Source organism: Budorcas taxicolor, chromosome 8 (assembly GCF_023091745.1).
Source record: "Budorcas taxicolor isolate Tak-1 chromosome 8, Takin1.1, whole genome shotgun sequence".
In the NCBI taxonomy this organism is placed as follows: Eukaryota; Metazoa; Chordata; class Mammalia; order Artiodactyla; family Bovidae; genus Budorcas; species Budorcas taxicolor.
The window spans coordinates 62,673,427-62,697,273 of NC_068917.1; the positions used below are offsets into that span (position 1 = coordinate 62,673,427).

The 23,847-nt window shown below is 42.8% G+C and overlaps 1 protein-coding gene across 8 annotated transcripts in view; it reads left to right on the plus strand.

Annotated features, from left to right (window-relative positions):
• The window catches only part of RUSC2 (RUN and SH3 domain containing 2), a 64,577-nt gene that overhangs the window by 23,917 nt on the left and 16,813 nt on the right, over positions 1–23,847 (plus strand). For 4 of the 8 annotated variants that reach the window (XR_008199833.1, XR_008199831.1, XR_008199837.1 and 1 more), the window contains exon 1: positions 2,670–2,970. The exons of 2 other annotated variants lie outside the window; for them this stretch is intronic. The gene's annotated coding sequence lies outside the window, so the exon portion shown is untranslated. Of the gene's footprint in view, positions 1–1,425; positions 1,550–2,669; positions 2,971–18,005; positions 18,110–23,847 lie in introns of those variants that run through there. 2 more of the 8 variants (XR_008199834.1, XR_008199836.1) reach the window with 2 other exon arrangements.

The window sequence follows — 23,847 nt, forward strand, 5'->3', positions numbered from 1 at the left end:
GTCAGAGAAAAAGCCAAGAATGAAAGCAGTGTTCCTATCCAGGCAGCCTGCCACTATCCTAGGCATGAGTAGCTTCCAGATGGAGCTGAGATCAAACCGCATATCTTGAGTCATCAAATCTGGTTGATTCTGAGGCTGCATTGTTGTTCTGATGACCAGGTAGATAAGCCTTGAATGGCAGGAGAAAAAATGTACTGAATGGGTGGTTCACCAGCCTACCTTCCTACTCCTCAAGATGTTGCTATGTTGTGTCTCTGACGATGGCTATGAGTCAGCCTTAGGCAGGAAGATGATGGAGTCACTGTTATTGTGCGCTTGGCTGCTGCTTTCTTTGCACTTCAGCATTCCTACCTGGTGTGTGGTACATTTTTGTCATTCCACAGCAGTCTGCTGTGCACATGACCCTTCAGTAGCCCAGACCCATCTATTTACATCAGCTGTCCAGCTGCCACCCTCCTTACCTCCCTGTCTGCCAGATGGGACTAGACGAAATCTGTGTTAGGATCGCCTTTCGGGGATGTGACTGGGATATCCACAGAGTCCCAGGTTCTGTGTTTAAAGTATAAGGTCCCTGGAACTCCACCTCTATGCCTTGGGGGAGAAGGAGGCTTTCGCAAAAGATTTTTCTAGGCACTGACTCCTGGCCGGATGAGAGCTGGTTTCTTGGTATTTCTATCCTATTGTGTCATTTCTAGGAAAGAAGCTCTAGCCAAACGATTTTTCAAGGGATTTGATATACGTGCTGAAAATGCTGTGCAAATCAAATAACGACCAGCCCAACCATCCTTTCTTTGAAATATCCTATAAAACCTTCCCAGGTGGGGTTTTTCTTTTTTTGCACAAGGTCAGCACTCACAGCGCTAATCTGGGACTTGTGACTGGTGAGGCGGAGCTTCTGCTTAGTTAAGTAACAGTCTTTCCTTAATTTTATTCAGATCATTTCAGTGCAACCAGTGTGTGTGTGTGTGTGTGCGCGCGCGCGTGCACGCGCGTGCATGCACACATACACCCACCCTTCCAAAACAATGTAAATGACATATTAGGTCCCTTGTCCAGGGCCTTCCTGACTCAGGAGGATGCTGTGAACAACAGCTCTCAATTGAGGTCCACCTGGTACCAGAGATTTGGGACCAGACAGCTGGACCTCTGACAGCTCTGTTTGTTCCTTTTCCCCTTCCCTGTCCTTGTTAGTACTAAACTGTTTTCAACAAGGCTCATTTCCTCCAGAATGCAACTCAGCATCCTGGAGAAGACTGAGGCCACTCTTGTAGCAGGAAGCTGCCCTAGATTTGGGCAGTAACCAGTAGAACTTGATACTGACGCCAGAGTGTAAAAATAAACACCTCCTACAGTGCTGTCTTAATCCATTGGCATCAGAGTTGCTATTATTAACCCATAGGCCTCACAGGCAGCTGTGATGGGCAGACAACAGCCTGGCCGGACCTATCCTGCCAACTTGGGATCAGACTGTTTCTTTCCTACATCTACTGGAATCTGATCTGGGGCCCCTGGAGAAGCACCATCAGTCTGGGAACATGCCCCACAACAGGTAACACTAGAGATGGATTAGTATCTTTGGTTTGGGAGAGCCTTAGGTTCCTAGGGGCGGCCGGTGAGTCTAGAGTGTAATGGGCACAGGCTTACTAATTCAGTCCTAGTGCAGAGGAGGGAAAAAAAAATGACTCTTTTCAGTTCCTTTGGCTCTTTTGAAGAGGTTTTGTCCTGCCAGTTCCCTAGATCTGGAGCCTTTAGGTTTTCTGGGAAATTGGGAAAGGAAAGAGAGAGGTAAGGACTCCACTGGTCATCTGACAAAGCTCTAATAATAATAGTAACCATGCCTGTGTGCTCACCTTGTGTCAGGCACTTACGTGTAATATCTTACTCAATTCTCCCTCAAGCCCTTGAGGGAAAATATCATGACAGTTTTGCAAATGAGGAAGCTGAAGTTTAGTGAAGTTGAGTAACTTCCCGAAGCGCACAGCTGGCAGGAAGAGTGTCCAGTTTGAATCCAAACCTGTCAATGCCAAAATCCATGCTCTGAATCATTACAGAACCTAGGCTCCTGAATATTCTGGGCCCAGGCAAAATTCTTGCCACCTGCTTTAAAAGGTTTTAAAGTAAATGTCAGTTTGCTCTCACTTTAGTCTTATAACCAAAGCAAATACAGTGTTGGGTACGCAGGAATGGTCTTCACTGCTGCCTGCTTTTACCAAGCATTGGGAGCTGGACTTGGAGACTGTCATTTCAAGTCTATTGGAAAGTAAGTCACATTTGGGAAAAGGCTTTTGACTTGACTGAGGTGTCTCAGGGACTATGATCCCTCTGCTGAGACTGGGGTGAGACTGGAACACAGTTTCCCGGGAAGCAAGGCTTTGATGGTTTCTAGCAGTCCTGCTGAGGGTGGAGTGTGCTTGAATGAAAATATTTCCTTGAAGGGCAGCTAGGCGTCTCTCTCCTCTTTCTCCTGCCTCCCCCACCCTGGCTCCACAACTGGCTTGTGGTAATTCAATCTAGATTCTTCTCATAGCCTACTTCACTGTGCATATGTGGCCTTTTATTTACAGCTTTCGAGAGTTTGATTGGATAGCAGCTTACCCGCCCCGCACGACTCAGTCCACTGCCTTGGGGGAGGGGAAGCAGAAAACATTCTGGCTTTGCTTCCTAGAGGCTAGAAGCCAAAAGGAGCAGCCAAAGGAAGAGCAAAGGGTCACCACACTGAACAGTGGAGCAGCATAGGGCCTTTTTGTCCCAGCTAACTTGCTTCTGCAAACATACACTTGAGAGCTATCCTCCAAGTGGAGCGGCCCACGCTGGACCTTTGAACACTCACCCCTGGTTCACTGTCTCTGTCCTGGTGGTTTCCTGCTGCTTGCTGCTCTCCTGCACCAAGTGTTAGGAGGCTCTCTCTCTGTCTGTCTATCCACTGCTGCATCCTCCACCCCCTCCATCTGAAGAACTCAACCTGTCAAGGTAGGAATTGACTCCTAATTCTCTGTAGTCCTCCCCTCTCTCTCTAACCTACATCCTCAAAAGAGGCAGATTTACAGCAAGTTCTCAGTCCTTAGAGACTTCTAACTGTGGCAGTTAGAAGCCAGGCACTTGGAAGTATAGGGGTGTGTGTGTGTGTGTGTTTCTGTGTGTGTCTTTCTCTGTGTGTGTATATCCATATATTTATGTTGAGAGGGAAGATGTTTATTAGCACACTGCATAGGGACCTTCCCTTGGGCCCAAGGTTTTAATTTAGCTTAGTTTATAATTAGAGTTGAAAGGTACCTTAAGAAGTTATCTGATTTAGCCTCCTGCCTCCAAACAGGTGCCAGGAGTTGAGCTAAGAAGGGAATCAAATGATTGATCTAATGGAGAAGGGCATGCACTTGCTGGCTGGATTACTGGAAGAGAATATTTTTCTAGGTGTAATCCCATTTGAGCAGAAGGAGAAACTGGAACAAAGCTGAGTTGATTATCATGGTATTTCTATGGAATAAAGGAGAGACCCTTTACAGCTCCATGAGGATCAGTGGCTTCTAGATTATTCTTTTCTTGGGTATAATTCCTAGTGCTGCACTTTCCTCATAACTGAGCCTGAGATGTAAAAGGCTTGGAACTTGTTGGGGCTTTCACCCCAACATATTCTGTCTGTGATTTTTGGTTCCACTAAAGGTGCCTACATATTTCCAGATCATAAGGGAGGAGATAGACTTTTGGCCACCTGATGCGAAGAGCCAACTCATTGGAGAAGACCCTAATGCTGGGAATGATTGAAGACAAAAGGAAAAGAGGGCTGCAGAGGATGAGATGGTTAGATAGCAACACTAACTCAATGGGCATAAACAAATTTCGGGAGATAGTGAAGGACAGGGAAGCCTGGCATCCTGCAGTCCATGAGGTCACGAAGAGTCAGACATGACTTAGTAACTGAACAATAATAAGACTTGGGGGAAAGGAGATAAACCCACACCAGGTAGTCCTAGGAAAGAGCCCATTCTGTTGTACTTCAGAGTCAGGCCTCTTCTAGAATCTATTTGATTTTGGGGGGGTAGACTTTTAGCTGAACCTTTCTGTAACATATTTGAGAAGCCAAACACAAAGCAAGTTCTGTGCTTCGAAAGAAGACTGTACATTAGGGAGGCCTGATAAGGAAGCAGCTGGGTGTGTCTGGGACAGCCTTTCAGGCTAGGCCTCTTCCAGCACACGCCCAGCAGACTGGCTGGCCTCACTTGGAGTCCAAAATAACTTAATGCCAGTTCAGAACAGTGGCCTCCTCAGCTCGGAGCAGCTACACACAACCTGGAGGAAAGACAGATGTGCTCCTGGGCATTGGCTGCTATTCCATTTGTGGAATCGGACTCCTGATGTCACAGCCTGGTGCTCTCAGGCAGCTAACAGCCTGTTTATCCTCTCCTTGCAACTCAGCCCAGAGACTGCAGGCATCACTATTACCACCAATTCTTAAATCTCCAAATTCTTTCAGCATCTCTCACACATTTCAGTGAGAAGTACTTGTCTTAGAGGAAATTCAGTGTCCATCAAATCTCATGGCCTATAAAGACATAGAACCTTAGTAGGCATGGGGGTAATTACACAAACTGATTTTTCTGAATTCACTTAGTGCCGGGGTCCAGCCCGGGTGGATCCAGGGTAATTCGAAGGTGGGGATGGAGTCGGCGTCCTGGAAAAAACTTATTTAATTACAGATATAGAAGGAGATTAGAAACAGATAGCGTAGTAGGAGAATTAGTGGAGAAAAGAGGCTGAATAACTGGTTTACATGGAATACTAATCACCACCTATGAAGGCCACAGGCGTCTTTCCATTCTCCCAAAGGAGAGGAGGCACTGAGGCCTCCCCGGTCCGATCTCAGAAGCCCAGGCAGAATTAGCAGGCTATACCCACATTTCAGATGGGAATACAGCCAGGAAAACGGGGAGCGAGAAAGAAACGACACGGGGGAATCAGTCTTTCCAGAAACTGATCCAATTTCTTTATTTTTCAGGTTTGTTTATATACCTTTTTGTTATACATAGGGATGAATACAGAGTCACGCAGGGGTCAGCAGACCTGACCCTTGTCACAATCAGGTGCTTCATATAAAATTATACAAAGGTCTTATGAGTTTCATCATCTTCTAGCCATGAGGTGTGCTGACATTTTATAGCCCTTTCTGATACCGGTCAGTTAACCAGAAAACTTATTTTTCCAGGGGTGATTTTTTCTTAAATCAGGCGCCACCCTCCAAATAAAGTTGCATTCCTATAGGGTGAGGGTGTAGTGAGTTACAATCAAGAAAGGAATTTACTTAACCTAAGGTTTAACATGATTTATCTTAAAGGTTAATACTTATTTCTCCTATATGCTAGTTATATTCATTATAAGGGCAGGAATATGGAGATTTAGCAGCAAATATTGTCTCAACAAATGTAAACCCTTCACCAGTGTTTCCCTTAAGATCTATTTTGTCTTAAGATAGTGATAAAGTTAGATTTTTACATAGCATAGTGATTTATAGTGATTTATAACAAAGTACAGTGATCTATAACAAAAGAGAAGATTCATTAACTCAAAAGTCTAGTATTGCTAACATCAAAAACGACTATATTTCCTTTTCTATATTCCAAATACATTGATTAATATATTCCCAGGTGCCTAAGGATATGGAGGCCTGATGGCAATCATTGACTCATCAATGAAAAAAGCCCTATGCTAATACTCCAAACTCTCTGTGCTGTTTATGGTTGAGAGGTTGTCACACGAGCTAGTCTGTCAGCAGAGAGGTTTGACCTGAGACATCCTTGTCACACCCAGGGCAGGGAATTAGCAATAATTATTGGCATGACAAATGAAAAAACCCTTCACCAATATAGTTCCTAATCGACCCACTAATACTATACTAATGATCTTCTAACTTCTCAAAAGAGTCTGTATTTAGAAAGTTTTAAAACATCCCGTGCCTCTCACAGTTGGGAGGCTGTAAACAATCACGTGCGGCCGGCCGAGCCTGATCAGGCAGGCCAGAGAACCTTCAGAGTTCGTAAATTGAAACACTCTTGTCACGCCCAGGAATTTTTATTAACTGGAGCTGCAAGTTAACTCCTTCTCTGAGAGAAATGGTTATGGGGGAGAGCTCCCCATAAAGTACTCTGGTTTTGGGGGTAGATGCTCGGGAACAGGGGGTTTCCTGAGGCTTGATCACGCCTTTGTGTATGCCAAGCTTCCTTTCTCATGACCTTTGCCATGGGCGGAGTTCCTCACGCTGGCTCCCAACAACTTAGAAAGTTATTTTCTGTACTGTGAAGTAAGTCTGCTGCTGATGCAGTTAATTGACATCATTTTCCAAGCATATATGATTTGAGAGTCATGAAGTAAAAAAGATGATTTCTCTCAGTTTTTGTTTCACTGCCCATTTCCCCGATCCCGACCAACCATGCTCAGTCTTGCCTTTGCCCAGAGATTTTCAGAATTTTTTCATCTGAGCCCTAGGGTCCCCTGGAAGTGCCTTTGGGGGGCCCCTCTGAAGTGGAGAGAGGGAGGTGGAGTGTATGGGGCTTTAGGCCCTCCCTGCTTCAACCAGAGTTGTTCAATGTATTGGGGCTTAAAAAGTTTGAAACCACTGCTCTGACCCTTATCTTACATCCTGAAACATCTTTCTTGCTTCCCTAGCCCTCCACAGAGGCATGTTGGCAATGATTTTAACAAAATTGTGAGCCCCTCAAGTTGAGTGCTTACCCCTAAACACCCAGCGCAGTGCTTTGTACATAGCAGAAGTGTGTACAGTGGATACTTATGACTTATTTGATTGATTGATTGACTCTTGAGATGATGTTAATTCATGGCCTTGGGATGCTTCTCCCTCTGAGAAAAGAGTATATGGTAAATCGTGGTTTATTTTTATTCAGTATGATTTGGGCACTTCTGACCTTTCCTATTGGAATCACTCATGCAGTCTGAGGCAAAAACATGGTCAAAAGGAGTTACCTAACATAGATGGTTTCTGGTGTAGAGGATACCTGACTAGGTCAACACAGGCAAGTACTTCTTGCTAATGTCCAAAGAAAAGTGTCCTGAGGTGAAAAGTAAGCAGAGCGATTGGGAAAGGCTAGGGACAGAAATGTATTCAGATCACATTGTCTCATCTGTTTTTCAGTACTACTTTCACTGAAAGTTACCTGCCTGATAGTTTCCAAAACTACCCGACGTATTGATTAAGGGGGATACAGATCTCTTTATTTGTTAAAAACTGTTTATCTATAGCTTCCAGTATATATCTACCCATCTTTTGAAAGGGAGAAGGAGGGCTTTATTTTGTTTTAAAACAATTTACATTTTATAAAAGTTATATACATGTGTATATACATATATGTGTGTGTGTGTATATGTGTGTGTATATGTGTGTATATAGATATAGTTTTTATATATGTGTATATATATATAGTTTTTTAAAAGCCAAATAGAAAAAAAAAAAGAACGTTAGTGGGACAACTGGCAAAATCCTCACAATCTGCAACTTCAGATAGTAATACTGTACTTAGTGTTGATTTCCTTGTTTTGGCAAATGCACCATGACTATATAAGATGGTGATATTAGAGGGTGCTGGTTGAAGAGACATAGGGATACATTCCTAACTCTCTTTGTTACTTTTCTAAAAATTATTCCAAAAATAGTTAATTTGGGGACTTCCCTGGTGGTCCAGTGATTAAGAATCTACCTTCCAATGCAGGAGATGCAAGTGTGATTCCTGGTCAAGAAAATAAGGTTCCACATGCTGCGGGCCAACTAAACCCACATGCCACAACTAAGACCTGATGCAGCTAAATAATTTAAAATAATTTTTTTAATGATTAAGTTTAAAAAGTTTGTACATAACAATAAAAATCTTCACACAAAAAAAGCCAGATAGTGCCAAATCTGAGATAATGACCATCAAAATCAATAATACCCAGCAAGAGATTATGAGCCACTGAATGTTTTTTAAAAAGCCAAGAATCTATACAGATACCAAAAAAATAAATAGGAAGGAAACAGGAAATCTTTCTCATATTCGGATGCCAGCTAATAAATGTAGGAGGAATAACAGAAAGAAAATCATCATTTTTCAACCATCACAGTAAACAACTATTAATAATTCAGGTGAAATCTTCAATGGATGCTGGTATTTTTAAAGAGTAACAGCAATGCATTACATTTCTGTAAGATGTTTATAATTTATAGAGCATTTTCACATAGTGTTTTGAATAGGCTGCCATTCAGATCTACAGCAAGATGTTTATCTCCCCTGAGCCTCCATGTCCTTTTTTTCACCTGGCAAGTCCCTATAACATAGCCTGGTCCAGGCGTAAGAATGCTCAGCAGCCAATGATTATATTCAGATATGTTTTATTTTCACCTCCCCTGGATCTTTCTAATAATCTCTTACTAACTGCTTATCTGTGAGAATTTATCCTTGATTTAAAGCATTTTACCCATAGCTGATTTGTGTTCTGTCTCAGATGTTCTTAATATTTGAAGTTCTTGCAGTTTAAATCTATTACTTGTTGTTTTCTGTTATTCATTTGTAGTATCTTTTTTCCATGTATATTTGTGATCTTTGATGCAAATTAATTTTTGCATACTCCTTAATTTTGAGAATCCTGTCGACTTAAGTTGGAGATATTTTTCTCCAAAAGTTTGGAGGAACCATCAACCCTGGATCACATGAGCTTGCTTCAAGGGTCTCAGCCTAACTTGGGTTTAGCTATCCCTTGCCTTTCTAGTTGTCCAAGGCTTGCCATTCTGACCACAGTAGAAATGCTCGTGCAAAACACATAAAATCTGTCGACATACAAGATGTGACCACCAGGCTCTCACTTTGCAGTCTTCACTCTAGGATCGTGACTGTGGAAATAAACGGTGGTGAAGTACTGACTGAAGACATGGCTGCTCAGTCATCCTTTCCATCCTTGGTATTAAAATGGAAAGAAATGAGGGGTTAAGAGAGACCTTGGCCTTGAAGATTTATTTACTAAGCACTTTGCTAAGGCTTAACTTTTTGGTTTTCATCTTCCTTCCTTCCTTGCCTCTTATCCATCAAATATGCTATTCTCTTACAAACAAGAAATGTCCATGAGGGTGTGCAGAAAAGGGAACCCTCTTACACTGTTGATGGGAATGTATATTGATACAGCCACTATGGAGAACAGTTTGAAAGTTCCTTAAAAAACTAAAAATAGGACTACCATATGACCCAGCAACCCCACTCCTGGGCACAGCCCTGGAGAAAACCATAATTCTGAAAGATACATGTAATAGCCAGGACCTGGAAACAGCCTAAACATCCATCAGCAGACGAATGGATAGGGCAGATGTGGTACGTACATACAATGGAGTATTACTCCACCATAAAAAAGGAATGAAATTGTGCCATTTGCAGAGACATGGATGGACCTAGAGACTGTCATCGGAGAAGGCAATGGCACCCCACTCCAGTGCTCTTGCCTGGAGAATTCCATGGATGGAGGAGCCTGGTAGGCTATAGTCCATGGGGTCGCTAAGAGTCGGACACGACTGAGTGACTTCACTTTCACTTTTCACTTTCATTCATTGGAGAAGGAAATGGCAACCCACTCTAGTATTTTTGCCTGGAGAATCCCAGGGACATAGGAGCCTGTTGAGCTGCCATCTATGGGGTTGCACAGAGTTGGACACGACTGACACGAATTAGCAAGCAAGCAAGCAAGCAGGAGACTGTCATACAGAGTGAAGTAAGTCAGAAAAACAAATATTGTAGATTAACTAATATATGTGGGATCTAGAAAAATGGTGCGGATAACCTGTTTACAAGGTAGAGATGGAGACAGATGCAGAGAGCAAACATATGGACACTAAGAGGGGGCAGGGGAGGTGGGGTGAATTGGGAGATTGGGGTCGACATATATACACATGTATAAAATAGATAAACTAATGAAAACCTACCATATAGCACAGGGAACTCTACTTAATGCTCTGTGGTGACCTAAATGGGAAGGAACTCTAAAAGAGAGGGGATACATATATACATATAACTGATTCACTTTGCTGTACAGCAGAAACTAACACAACATTGTAAAGCAACTATACTCCAATGAAAATTTAAAAATAAATAAATGAATAAAAGAAACGACTTTAAAAGTTAAAAAAAAAAAAGCTATTCTCAGGCTAAGCTAACCTTCTGAAAGCTGACTTGAGTCCAGCTAGCCCACTGGGCTTGCCATTCAGTAGCTTTACCAAGCAAACATCAGTGGTGCCTTACTGAGTGCCAAGACTCTAGACTCAGAATTACTTATCAAGATATAAGACAATCCCACTCTTCAAAAGTGTGCTGTCATCAAGAGATAAATAACAAAATAAAATGGCCAAGACTTGGTACCAAATGAGTTGTGCAGACATTTGATATTGAAAAAGTTCAGAATAAAGACTTTCATGATAAAGAAAAGCTTCCAGACATGGTAGAATTTGAGCTAGATCCTTTAAAAAGAAACAAAGGCAAGGAAAATAGAGCATTCCAGATATCTTCCCAGTGGAGTGAGCCAAAATTCAGAGTAAATTTGTCATCTGATGGAACATGGTTGGATAAGTGGGAAGGAACTTTGAATACCACATTAAGGAATTTGGATTATCCTGTAGGCAGTGGGGAGCCACTAACAACTTTTTAGTAGTTAGGTGAGGGTACCAATATTGAGGCAGTACTTTGGGGAAATTAGTCTTGTGTCAATATATAGGATAGCTGGGAGGAAAGAGCCAGAATGAAAGCAAGAAAACTGATTGGAAGACTGTATGATAATTCAGAGGAGGGGTGCCTGCAGGTCTGAACTCGGATGATAGAAGTAGTGACGGGAACTCAAAAGTCAGTGTAACAAGTAGTTAAGAACACTGACTTTGGAGTCAGACGGTTCTGTGTCTGGCCAGATCAGACATTACTGACCGAGTTACCTTTTGTTGTTGTTGTCCAATTGCTAAGTCATGCCCAGGGACTACAGCACGCCAGGCTTCCCTGTCCTTCAGCATCTCCAAGAGTTTGCTCAAACTGACCAGGTTACCTTAGGAAGGTCATTTAATATTCTTGAGCCTCAGATTTCTCATCCATAAAATAGAGATAATAATACTTATCTTAGAGAGTGGTTATATGTATAAAATGAGACAATGTATGTGCTTAGCATGTTGGCTTCCCGGGTGGCTCAGTGGTAAAGAATCTGCTTGCCAAGTAAGAAATGCAGGTTCAGCCCTTGGGTGAGGAAGATCCCCTGGAGAAGGAAATGGTATTCCACCCCAGTATTCTTACCTGGGAAATCCCATGGACGGAGGAGCCTGGCAGGCTACAGTCTTGTTCAGTCATTTAGTCGTGTTTGACACTGCAACCCCATGGACTGCAGCATGCTTCCCTGTCCTTCACTATCTCCCAGAGTTTGCTCAAACTCGTGTCCATTGAGTCAGTGATGCCATCCAACCATCTCTTCCTCTGTTGCCCCCTTCTCCTCCTGCCTTCAGTCTTTCCCAGCATCAGGGTCTTTTCCAAGGAGTTAGTCCTTCACACCAGGTATCCAAAGTATTGGAGTTTCAGCTTCAGCATCATTCTTTCCAATAAACATTCAGGACTGATTTCCCTTAGGATTGACTGGTTGGATCTCCTTGCAGTCCAAGGGACTCTCAAGAGTGTTCTCCAACACCACAGTTCAAAAGCATCAATTCTTCGGTGCTCAGCTTTCTTTATAGTCCAACTTTCACATCCACACATGACTACTGGAAAAACCATAGCTTTGACTAGATGGGCCTTTGTGGACAAAGTAATGTCTCTGCTTTTTAATATGCTGTCTATGTTGATCGTAGCTTTTTTTCCAAGGAGGAAGCGTCCTTTAATTTTATGGCTGCAGTCACCATCTGCAGTGATTTTGGAGCCCCAAAAAATAGTCTGTCACTGTTTCCATTGTTTCCCCATCTATTTGCCATGAAGTGGTGGGACCGGATGCCATGATCTTAGTTTTCTGAATGTTGAGTTTTAAGTCGGCTTTTTCACTCTTCTCTTTCACTTTCATCAAGAGCCTCTTTAGTTCTTCTTCGCTTTCTGCCATATGGGTGGTGTCATCTGCATATCTGAGGATATCGATATTTCTCCTGGCCATCTTGATTCCAGCTTGTGCTTCATCCAGTCCAGCGTTTCTCATGATGTTCTCTGCATATAAGTAAAATAAGCAGGGTGACAATATACAGCCTTGACGTACTCCTTTCCCGATTTGGAAGCAGTCTGTTGTTCCATGTCCAGTTCTAACTGTTGCTTCTTGACCTGCATACAGATTTCTCAAGAGGCAGATAAGGTGGTCTGGTATTCCCATCTCTTGAAGAATTTTCCACAGTTTGTTGTGATCTACACAGGCCAGAACTTTGGCATAATCAATAAAGCAGAAGTATATGTTTTTCTGGTCTTCTCTTGCTTTTTCGATCATCCAGCGGATATTGGCAGTTTGATCTCTGGTTCCTCTTCCTTTTCTAAATCCAGCTTGAATATCTGCAAGTTCACAGTTCACATACTGTTGAAGCCTGGCTTGGAGGATTTTGAGCATTTGCTAGCATGTGAGATGAGTGCAATTGTGCGGTAGTTTCAACATTCTTTGACATTGCCTTTCTTTGGGATTGGAATGAAAACTGACCTTTTCTGGTCCTGTGGCCACTGCTGAGATTTCCAAATTTGCTGGCATATTGAGTGCAGAACTTAGGATCATCTTTTAGGATTTGAAATAGCTCAATTTTGTATAATGGTAGTTTAAAGAAAGCTGATTTGAAATAGAAAAATCAATTTGTTGTTTGTTTGTTTGTTTTGATTGGTTGGTTGGTTTTTGTTTGGGGGGCCACACCACACTGAGTGGAAGATCTAAGTTCCCCAACCAAAAATCTAACCCACGCCCCTTGCCGTGGAAGCTCACAGTCTTAACCATTAGATCACTAGGGGAAGTCCCTCCGTTTGAGGGAGTAAGAAGTACCTAATGGGCTATTGGAGATTTGATTCTGGAAATTCAGGAAGAATGAAGATTTGGAAATCAATAGAATACTGGGAAGGGCTAAACACTTCTCAGGTTGAAAAGATTTCAAGTCTGAGCCCAGCTGTGAATCTATATTTAAATATAGGTCAGGTATTGTGGTCTTAAACAATGAAGAAAGAATGATCTAAGAAGAAAAACTAGGAAGCCAAAGGAAAAAGAGGCTTTCAATAGGAGAGGGTGGATAAGTGTCAGGCAATTTAAATATTATGAGCTTAAAAGTTAGAACTGCTTTTAGACAGTTCAACTATTAATAAAAAGAAGACAGACTTCTGATTGTTTAAGAAATAATTAAGGAGAAAGATAACATAGTCCATCCTTCTAAGAATTTTGGTATTAAAAAAAAAAACAGATGGAAGAGGGAATTGTCTGAGATCCTTGGGTTGACATGGCAGTGATACCCTCTATTTTCTAGTGCACCTGAGTTCCTGCCACCCCTACGCCCACCCAGTTACTGAGCCTGTAAAGACTTCTGCCTCTGTGGTGCTAAACAGCATTGTTCACTGCTGCAGCTTCTTTTTTTAACAGCTTTGTTGAGACATAACGGATATCTGTTTCATCATTTAAAGTATATTATTCAGTTGCTTCCCTGGTGGCTCAGATGGTAAAGAATCTGCCTGAGTCCAGTCCCTGGACTGGGAAGATCCCCTGGAGGAGGGCATGGCAACCCACTACCGTAACCTGATTTTAGAACTTTGCCTCATCCCCCCTAAAAATCCCATACCCGATAACAATCACTTGCCGTTTTCCCTTTCCCCAAGTCCCTGGAAGCCACTCCAGTAATCTACTTTTCATCTCCATAGATTTGCCTAGTCTGGGCGTTTCATATGAAAAGGGCTTCCCTGGTGAAATGAAGTCAAACAATACATGGCCTTTAGTGTCTGGCATCTTCCACTTAGCATGTTTTCAAGATTCATCTACATTGTAGCATGTTTCACTGCTTCATTACTTTTTATTACCAAATAATATTACATTTTATGAATTTGCCACATTTAATTTAATCCATTCATCTGTTAATGGATATTGGATTGTTCCTACTTTTTGGCTATTATAAATAATGCTGCTGCTAAGTCGCTTCAGTCGTGTCCGACTCTGTGCGACCCCATAGACGGCAGCCCACCAGGGTCCCCCGTCCCTGGGATTCTCCAGGCAAGAACACTGGCGTGGGTTGCCATTTCCTTCTCCAATGCATGAAAGTGAAAAGTGAAAGTGAAGTTGCTCAGTCGTGTCTGACTTCGCGACCCCATGGACTGCAGCCTACCAGGCTCCTCCATCCATGGGATTTTCCAGGCAAGAGTACTGGAGTGGGTTGCCGTTGCCTTCTCCGAAATAATGCTGCTAGGAACATTCATATATAAGCTGTTGTGTGAAGATAGATATGTTTTCATTCCTTTAGGGTATATATCTAGGAGTAGAATTTCTGGGTCATATGGTAATTCTGTGTTTAATGTTCTGAGGAACTACCAGACTGGTTTCCAAAGTGATTGAACTATCTATTGTACAATCCTCCCAGCAGCATATGAGGGTCCTAATTTCTCCACATCATCATCATTTGTTATTGTCTGTCTTTTTTATTTATCCTTTCTAGTAGGAAGAAGTGGTATCTCATTTTACTTTTGATTTGCACTTCCCTAATAACTGCTGATATTCGGTATCTCTTCTTGTGCTTATTGACTGTCGCCTTTAGAGAAATGTCTGCTCAGATCCTTTGCCCATGTTTAAATTGGGTTATATATCTTTTGTTGAGTTATAAAAGTACTTTATGTATTCTGGATAGAAGTCCCTTATCAGATATACGATTTGCAAATGTTTTCTTCCATTCTTTGAGTTGTCTCCCCCCCTTTTTTTTTCTTTTCACTATCTTGATTGTGTTCTTTAAAGCACAAAAATTTTAAACCTTTATGAAGTCCAACTTATCTATCTTTTCCTTTGTCATTTGTACTTGTGGTATCATGTCTAAGAATGCATTATGTAACTCAAGAAAGATTATGAAGGGTTATTCCTTTTTTGCTAAGCTTTCTTTTAATAGACCTTCCCCACCCCCCCTTATGAACAGCAGGGGTCTTCTCTGTCAGCCTTTTGAGTCAGATCTGCCCACCACTTACTTTCATTTACACTCTCATTCTTTTTGGACTACTCTAATTCAACAACACTTTGACTCACCACCTTTCTACAATGTAAACACTGCTAGTATTACGGGAAACACAAAATAAAAAATGATACTATCTTAAACTCTGGATATTGGGAATACAAAGAGGAGTATATCTTGGACTTTGCTATCTAAAAGAGCCATTAAAGCAGATATGCAAAAAAGGAGCATAATCATGTCAAGTAACAAGTGATTTACTTGATTAAAACCTCTCATGAACTGATATTAGTTTCCAATGAAGTTTGCATCAGTATACAATGAAATGAGAAAAATAATGACTATGTTTTTTTTAATGAAATGATGAAAATAATTAACATAAGGGTTTTTGTTGTTGTTGTTATTGTTTTAATGATCTTACTTGGCAGTATAAGAAATTGGCAGCCCGTATTGACCCCCTGGCTTTTGTGGGATTTTTTTCTTGTCTGTAAAATCAACAATCTGCAACCACAGTTCAGTAGACAAAGATCACTTCTGGCTTCAGGGTGATCAGTGAAGACGTGATGCGGGAGTTGATCTGGGCCTTGTAGGTTCTGGATAATTCCTTATAGGTTGAGTCAAGTGTAACAGGCAGGAGAATCTGAACAAAGACAGCTGAGTGGAAAGAGCTTATGAAACAGGTTTGAAGGACTACATGAATGGAGGATGGAAAGTAAGGTTGGATAGAAAGTCAGTAGACAGATAAGATGGAGGGAACTTGAAAGCCAGAGTGAGGAGTTTGAACTTGATTCTCTAGGAATTGGATACCACTAAAAGCGGCAGGAGTGAATGCTGAATAAAGATAAGACTTCAGGGTAATAAATCTGGCAGTACTAAGTAGGAAGTAAACTGCAGGTGAGAAGACTAGTTAGGAGGCATTGTGGTTCATAATGTGATGGTATTTATAGTTCATTTCTAGTCAGAAAAAAAAAATTGATCTTCTCATCAAAGCCCTATAGATCTTTGGCAGTAGTTGGTGAAAAGTAGGTGATGATGTAGTCTGTGATGTGGTGAAGTAAGTTAAGCTACCTGCTGTAGGCAATTGGAAACACTTCCACAGTAAGTAGCTTTCCAGTGCACAGCGTAGCCTCACAGAAATTTCAGGAACAAAGACCCTGGGTCCAGAGCTCTAACTGCAGCTCTAAGCACTGGTTGAGATTGACTTTGCCCCTGTCAACGGCTGCTTATCCAGCCTCCTTTGAGGTCTGTTCCAGCTCGGGGAGAGGGAAGCAAAGTGATGATACCTTCCAACATCCCAGAGGGGACCACTCATGGCTAGTTTTATGAACAGCAGCCTCCCTCTCTCCTTTTTTCTGCTTTGTAGGATCATGGGGCCATGGCCCCTCAAACAGGTCAAGGTTGGAGATAGGTTTGGGGGGTCTTTAGCCACTTCTCTCTAACTCAGCTCATCTCAGCATAACATCAGTGGGCACTTGATTCCCCTCATAGGGAATAGAAGCAACAATAAAGGGCAAGAAAGGACATCTCTTCTGGATCCTGAGTGGTGGCTGACGTGGTCTTGGCCAATAGACCTAAGCCTTCTTTTTAGGGCCTGAAAATCCAAGGGCTTGGCTGTGGAGTCCAGATAGTGGTCCATATTGGAAGGAGCCCTGTGACGGCTAGTGCTTGAGGGCCAAGCCCAGCTTGAGACTGTCCCTGTTCGGGGATGCCCGTGGGCGGCCCTGGCACGAACTGGCCAGAGACACGCTGCTGCTCACAGGGCGCCTGGCTCCAGCTGTGGCTTCTCCACTGTTTCCTGATTCCCACAGAACTGGCCCAGAAGCTGACAAGGGTGGAGTAGGGAAGCGGTGGAGGGCTCTGTAGGGCTTCAGAAGGAACTGAGGTCTCTCTGGCCTGGGGGAAACCACTCCTTTGTCTTAGCCTTCCTTTCTCCAGGAAAATAGACTTCCTTCTCCCTGGCCTGACCAAATGGACACCACCTCCCCGCAGGCCCGGCTGGTCCCTGCTCAGCACTAACCAAAAACCGATGCAGGTGAGAGGGGGAAGGATTCTGCTCCAGCCGCACCAACAGACCTTCTGAAGATCCAGGGAGCTGAACTGGACCCTGTGGCAGGAAGGGGCCTGCAGCCAACTTGATCCTAAGGCTCACTACCACTCGTTGTATAGAAGCCTACCAATGGCCCAGTCTCTCTCTCTTTTTTTTTTTTTTTCTCCTGATTCAGATCCCATTTCTCTGAAGAGGCACACCCTAGATAGCCTAGTGTCAAGTCTAGGAACTTGGTGTTACTGCTGGTGGAATGATGACTGGTGCCCACAGCCTCCCTCGGGGCCTGCAGGAACCCCCTCCCCAGCTGGCTGCTCCACCCTGAGGCTAGTCTGGAATCCCAGTGAAAGGAAAAGGCTGGAAAACAAGGAGTCATTCAGAGTGGGTGAAAAGAGGAGGGAGAGGTTTTCTGGCTGAGATCTAAAAGGAGGGGCCTGAGGAAGGAAGGAAGCTCCCAGCCTCCTCCCAGACCTTTTCCCTGAGACTCCTAGGAATGAGAGTGGAGCCGGGCCCAGCTCACTAGGCTTCTCTTTGCCGCTGGGAGAGTTCTCGCCTTGCAGCACTGCCTGCCCTCTGAGGCTGACTCCCTTCTCTACCCTCCCCCTTCCCCAGGCTAAAGGGCCCTCAGGGACTGACAGGGAGGGAGGCTGAGCGGCTGCACTGTGGGCATGCCTGTTCCTTTCCCTTCCCCCCTTCCCGGAGCAGCAACGTCACCGCAGCACCAGCGGCAGCGGCAAGGATACTGGGCTGGGATTGCGCAGCCTCCCTGCATTAGCAACGATGCCATTGTATTAGCAGAAATCAGATCTTAGGAAATCAGCCCACTTGCCCCTGTGCGGGCCTGTGGAACAGTGCCTCAGCTCCAACTGTCAAGATAGAGCTTGGTCGGAGTGCCGCGGAACAGAAATCTCGGGATTCAGCTAAGGCACCTTACAGAGGTATGGCTCAGAGGAGCTGGGGGGAGGGGCAGGACAGGGACGCTAGAATAACTGACCAGCACATTTGGGCCCTGGCTTCTGAGGATTGGCTTTGTCTTTCCGAGAGGGAGAGAGAGCGAGCGAGCAAGCGAGCAGGAGAGCAAACGTTAGACAAGCTCATCCATGCATGCTTTTGGGCTGTGGTGCAGAGGTGGGAAGAACAGAGGCTGGGGCTGATGCTATTTTGTCGAGAAGATCCCCTTCTCCCTTTCTGAGCATTTCTAATGAAGCTGCTATAGTGTGGGTCAGGAGGGAGGGAGTCAGAGCTAGACACAAAGGCTTAATGGGAAGAGACACCCGTACAGCTCCTGTAAGTTTATGATGGAGACCTGCAGGGATCCACTCAGCCTTCAAGAGCAGGCACTGGGAAGGGGAAGCATCGAGCCCATCTTGTCCCTCCATGTACATACATACATGCACACAGACACACATACCACGTCTTCTGGTGCTGCAGAAGCCACAAGACTACAGATGAGGATGGAGTAAGAAAGAATGTTGATCAGGAGGCTCCACATTATAGCGAGAGAGAGGATATAATGCCTAGGAAACCTGGCCTGTTATCATTGGCCTGCTTATACAGGCTTAAATTCCTAACAGGAACAGACCTAAGGATAAGTTGATACACCCAAATCCACCCTCCTGCTCTCCCCCCTTCAGTCCTGTCCAAGAGAGAACCTGGACAGGAAAAGGCTTAGCAGTCCTACTGAGGCTCCCCATCAGACCTCAAGTCAAGGTCAGATTGCTGGAGAATAAAAATGAGTATCACTATCTTCCCCTCTTCCTTCAGGAGGCCAAAAAAGAGGGAAGGGGCTCTATGACTGGCAGAAAGATGCTGATGGCCAAAGACAAGGGAGACCTTTCTCTGGAGTTTAAAACTTCTTCCTGCCCAGAATTACCCAGAATTCTATTGCTGAGAAGATAGAAAGAATTCTTGAAATTCCCCTCTCCATTGATCACCTGGGTGGAGGATTCAAAAACATACACTATTAGGAGTCAGTAGTTCCATGTGCAAAATGTGATTGGGTAGGGCAATACATTGGGAAATTGTGGGAATGTGTTAGTTCCCAGGAAGCATCTAGTAATGTGAACTATGGTGCAAGGGAAAAGGGCATTGAGGACTGTGAGTGGGACAGGGAGATGTGAGCTGGAAACTGGAGCAGGAGGTAGGATTAAAGAGTGTTATTAGAGCCTGGGGCATTAATATGAAAGGGACTGTGGGTTCAGAGACTAGTAAAGTGGGTAAATACAAACTGTAAATGGAAACTGTGCGTCCCAGTGGCTCAGATGGTAAAGAGTCTAGCTGTAATGCAGGAGACCTGGGTTAGATCCCTGGGTCAGGAAGACCCCCTGGAGAAGGAAATGGCAACCCACTCCAGTATTCTTGCCTGGAGAATTCCATGGACAGAGAAGCCTGACAGGCTACAGTCCATGTGGTCACAGAGTGAAACACGACTGAGCCACTAACACTTTCACTTTCAAGTAGAAGCTAGAGTGTGAGCCTATCCAGGAAAAAGTAGGACGTGTCTGCGTTGGTAGCAGGGTAAATGCAGGGACTTTAGGAAGAGGGTGTGACCCTGATAATTTTCTGAGAGGCAGTTGTAGTGGAAAGTATTAAGAATTGAGCAGACCTGGGTTTGCGTCCATCTCAGCCATATAATTATGGCAAACTGTTTACACTTACTAAGCTTCAGTTTTCTCCTCTGTAAAGTGGGGATGATTATATCTACTTTAAAGGATTATAGTAGAATTAGAGATGCTGTATGTCAATCACCTCGAGTGTAAGTGCTCAGTAAACGATCACTAATAAATAGCATTATGATGACTGGCCAAGAGAGACCTGTTCGTGATGAGAACCAAGAAGAGGGCTCTTGTGGAAAGTTTTCCCTAATTTTAGGGATTCTAGACCTTGTAACGTTATTGAGTGAGCCCACCACTTCTCTGTCCACCTGAGCTGAGTGCTTCTTCCACTTTCTTCTGGGTTCTCTATTCCCCCCACCTCCATCTCTCATGTCTCTCCATTTCACCAGGTTACAGAAAGAGACTGGGATGCACTCTCCCATCTCACTGTTTTCTCTTCACCTTTCTTAGAGCTCATGGGCCACAGTATTAAACTGGTCTTCTTACAGAGCATGACACTCTCAGGGGAGAAGTCTAAGAGAAATGCTCTTAGTAAATGTGTTCTGTAGTAATTGAAATCAAGTCATATATACCATATACTCTCATTACATTCCTAACTGATGGAGAAAAAAGGTCAAAAGTTACGATTGCTGACTCCTGTCTTAATTCTGTCATTTATCTCCTGAGAGTTCTTGGGCAAGTCATTTCTTTTTTCTAGGTGTTGATTTCCTTATTTTTTAAAAAAAATGAAGTAATCAACCTGCTCTAGTGTGTTGTCAGGATCAATGAGATGATATACATAAAAAGTGAAGTCACTCAGTCATGTCCTACTCTTTGAAACCCCATGGACATGAGCCTACCAGGCTCCTCAGTCCAGGGAATTTTCCAGGCAAGAGTACTGGAGTGGGTTGCCATTTCCTTCTCCAAGGGGTCTTCCCAACCCAAGGATCAAACCCAGGTCTCCCACTTTGCAGGCAGACACTTTACTGTGTGAACTACCAGGGAAGCTTTTGATATACATAAAAACTGCTTTGTAAAAACTGTGAAAGTATGGGGCCAAAGCATGAGTACTGAGACTTGTGAGATGCCTGTAGAACTTTACCTTAGTTGGCTGAACTAGAGTTATCTGCAGAGAAACTATTGCCAAGATCTCCCCTGGTCATGTGGAGATCAGGAAAGAGTAAGACTTTCTCTGAGATACAAAAATGTAAAATAAAATGGAGTCAGCCAGTGAAAGACCTTTACACTTAAAATAGAATGCAGCACAACCTTAATATAAAAGCAAAAACTATACAACATTTATTAAAAAAAAAAAAAAAGGAAAATTTCTTGGGATAGGCAAAGATTTCTTAGAACACAGAAAGCTTTAACTATAGAGAAAAAAACAAATACATGGAACTTCATAAAATTAAAAACCAATTAATTAAAAATACCATTAAGAAAACAAATAGGCAAGCCACATTTGAGAAGAAGCCACTTAAGAAAATATTCTCAAGATGTGTATTTGACAAAGGACTCATATCTAGAATAAATTTAAAAACTCCTACAACTCAATAATAAAAAGACAAGCAAGTCAATTTTTAAAATGGGTAGAACAGGAGTCAGTAACTAACCTACCATGCCTACTGTGTTCCAAGCACTGTGCATGGGTTCTAGGGACCAGGGGTTGACTATATCCCAGTTTCTGACCTCAAGGAACTGCACTCTAGTCTGGGGACAGATACGTAAACATAACATAATAAACTGTCAGTGCCCTCCTGCCTGAGGTTCTCCATTGCCCTCCATACCCATTTATGCTTTATCCATGATTCAGAGAGAGTCAGCTTTCCAGGCTCTGTGAGTTGCTATGTTTCTTTATTTGAATGCATATATGACACCCAGTCAGTGGTTTTATGGGTCAGACACATTCTTCTGTGTATATATTTGAAAATGGTGCTTTGAAAGAGGAATGGTGGGGGTGGGGAATGGAATTCCCTGGTGGTCCAATGGTTAGGACTTTGCACTTTCACTGCTGAGGGTGCAGGTTCCATCCCTGGTCAGGGAGCTAAGATCCCACCAGCCATAGTGCAGCCAAAAAAATTAAAAGGGGATGGGAGTGGTATTCATTGAAGAGCAAGTGATGGCCATAGCCCATAGGTGCTCCTAACATTACTGCTGTGTGTACAAGAAAGTTCTCTGTGCTCCATTTAGTCTAGGCCTCAAATTATGGCCTGGACCCTGGGACAGCCTAGTACTCTAGTTAGGGGGATGTCCCCTCCCCTAGCCCTGACCAACAGTATCTGTAGTGCTTAAAGGAAAAAAGCGCTTTAAAAACTGTTCAAATTGTGTACATAACACACACTTATTTTTAGAAAATACAGATGAAACAAAAAGAATAAAATTTAAAATAATCCAGAATCACCCAACAGCAATAAGCATTGTTAACATTTTGTTGTCAAGTCCACAGGTTGTGCATGCATAGATTCAACCAACTGGGAATCAATAATATTCAAGAAAAAAGCATTCCAGAAAGTTCCAAAAAGCCGTACTTGAATTTGCCATGTTCTGGCAACTATATAAGTAGCATTCACATTAGGTATTACAAGTAATCTGAAGATGATTTAAGGTAAACTGGAGGACAGTTGTAGGTTATATGCAAATACGGCACCATTTTGTGTAAGGGATCTGAGCATCCTTGGCTTTTGGTACTGTGTATGCTCTCAAGTTTTCTTCCGTACATATTGCTCTGGTTTGAATGTCTGTGTCTCTCCTCCACCAACTCCACATTAGGTCTTGAGAGTAGAGCCCTCCTAAATGAGATTAGTGCTTTTATAAAACAGAGAGATCCCTTGTCCTTTACAATCTGTGTAGAAGGTGCCCCGTATGAACCAAGAAGTGGGCTTTCACCAGAATGCAGCCGTGCTGGCACCTTGATCTTAATCTTGGACTTGCTAGCTTTCAGAGCTATGAGAAATACATTTTGCTGTTTATAAGCCATCTGGTCTGATGTATTTTGTTATAGCAGCCTGAAGACAGATACAGACATATACTTATTCACAATAATGGTGTCATCTGTACATATTGTTTGTAATCTGCTATGTTTACTTAATCTTTTGTGAATATTTTCTCAAGTCACTAATAGGGAAATTAACACAACATTGTTTTAATGATACTATGTTCTGTACTTTTCAAATTGATTATTATTGGAATTTTAGGGTGTTCCTAACTTTTTGTTATCCTTGTGGCTTATATTAATATATTGGGTTGGCAAAAAAGTTCATTCAGGTTTTCCCATAATGTCATATGAAAAACCCTAGCAAACTTTTTGGCCAACCCAATATTTGAGCCCTAAGTTTTCCTGGCAAAGGAAGAGAGAGATGGGAAAGAGTGAAGGGGAAATTATCTCATGTACCTCATAGCAAAATTTCCTAAAAATCCTCTTTATCCCTCTCTACAAAAATCCCAATACTTCAAGGCAGCTCTTCCTCTCTTGTTCTCATCTGTGCAAATACGCATTCCTCTCCACTGCTAATACTGGTTCCCTTCCTTCCCTCTCCTTCAATCTTCCCGTAAACCTTAATCTTTTTTCCTATTTAAATTTTTTTTAAATAGCAGCTTTATTAAAATATAATTCACTTTCCATAAAACTTTGGAGTTTTGGTTTTATTCACAGACTCAGGTAACCATCACCACTGACTGATTGCAGAACATTTTCCTCACTCTCGGAAGGAACCCCCACACTCACTAGCAGTCACTCCCCATTTTCCACTCTCTCAGCCCCTGGCAACCACTAATCTACGTTTTGTTTCTGTGGATTTGCCTATTCTGGACATTTCATGTGAAAGGAATCATGTAACATCATGCAAAGAATCCTTTTATGACTGGCTCTTTTCACTTACCTTTTGCAGTTCAGACATACTGTATCATATATCAGTACTTCACTCCTTTTATTGATAAATAATATTCCATTATCTATACCATGGTATATCTGTTCATCACTTGATGAACATCTGGATTGTTCCCACTTCTTTGGCTACTGTGATTGGTGCTACTGTGAATATTTGTATACAGGCTTTTGCGTGAACATATGTTTTCATTTCTCT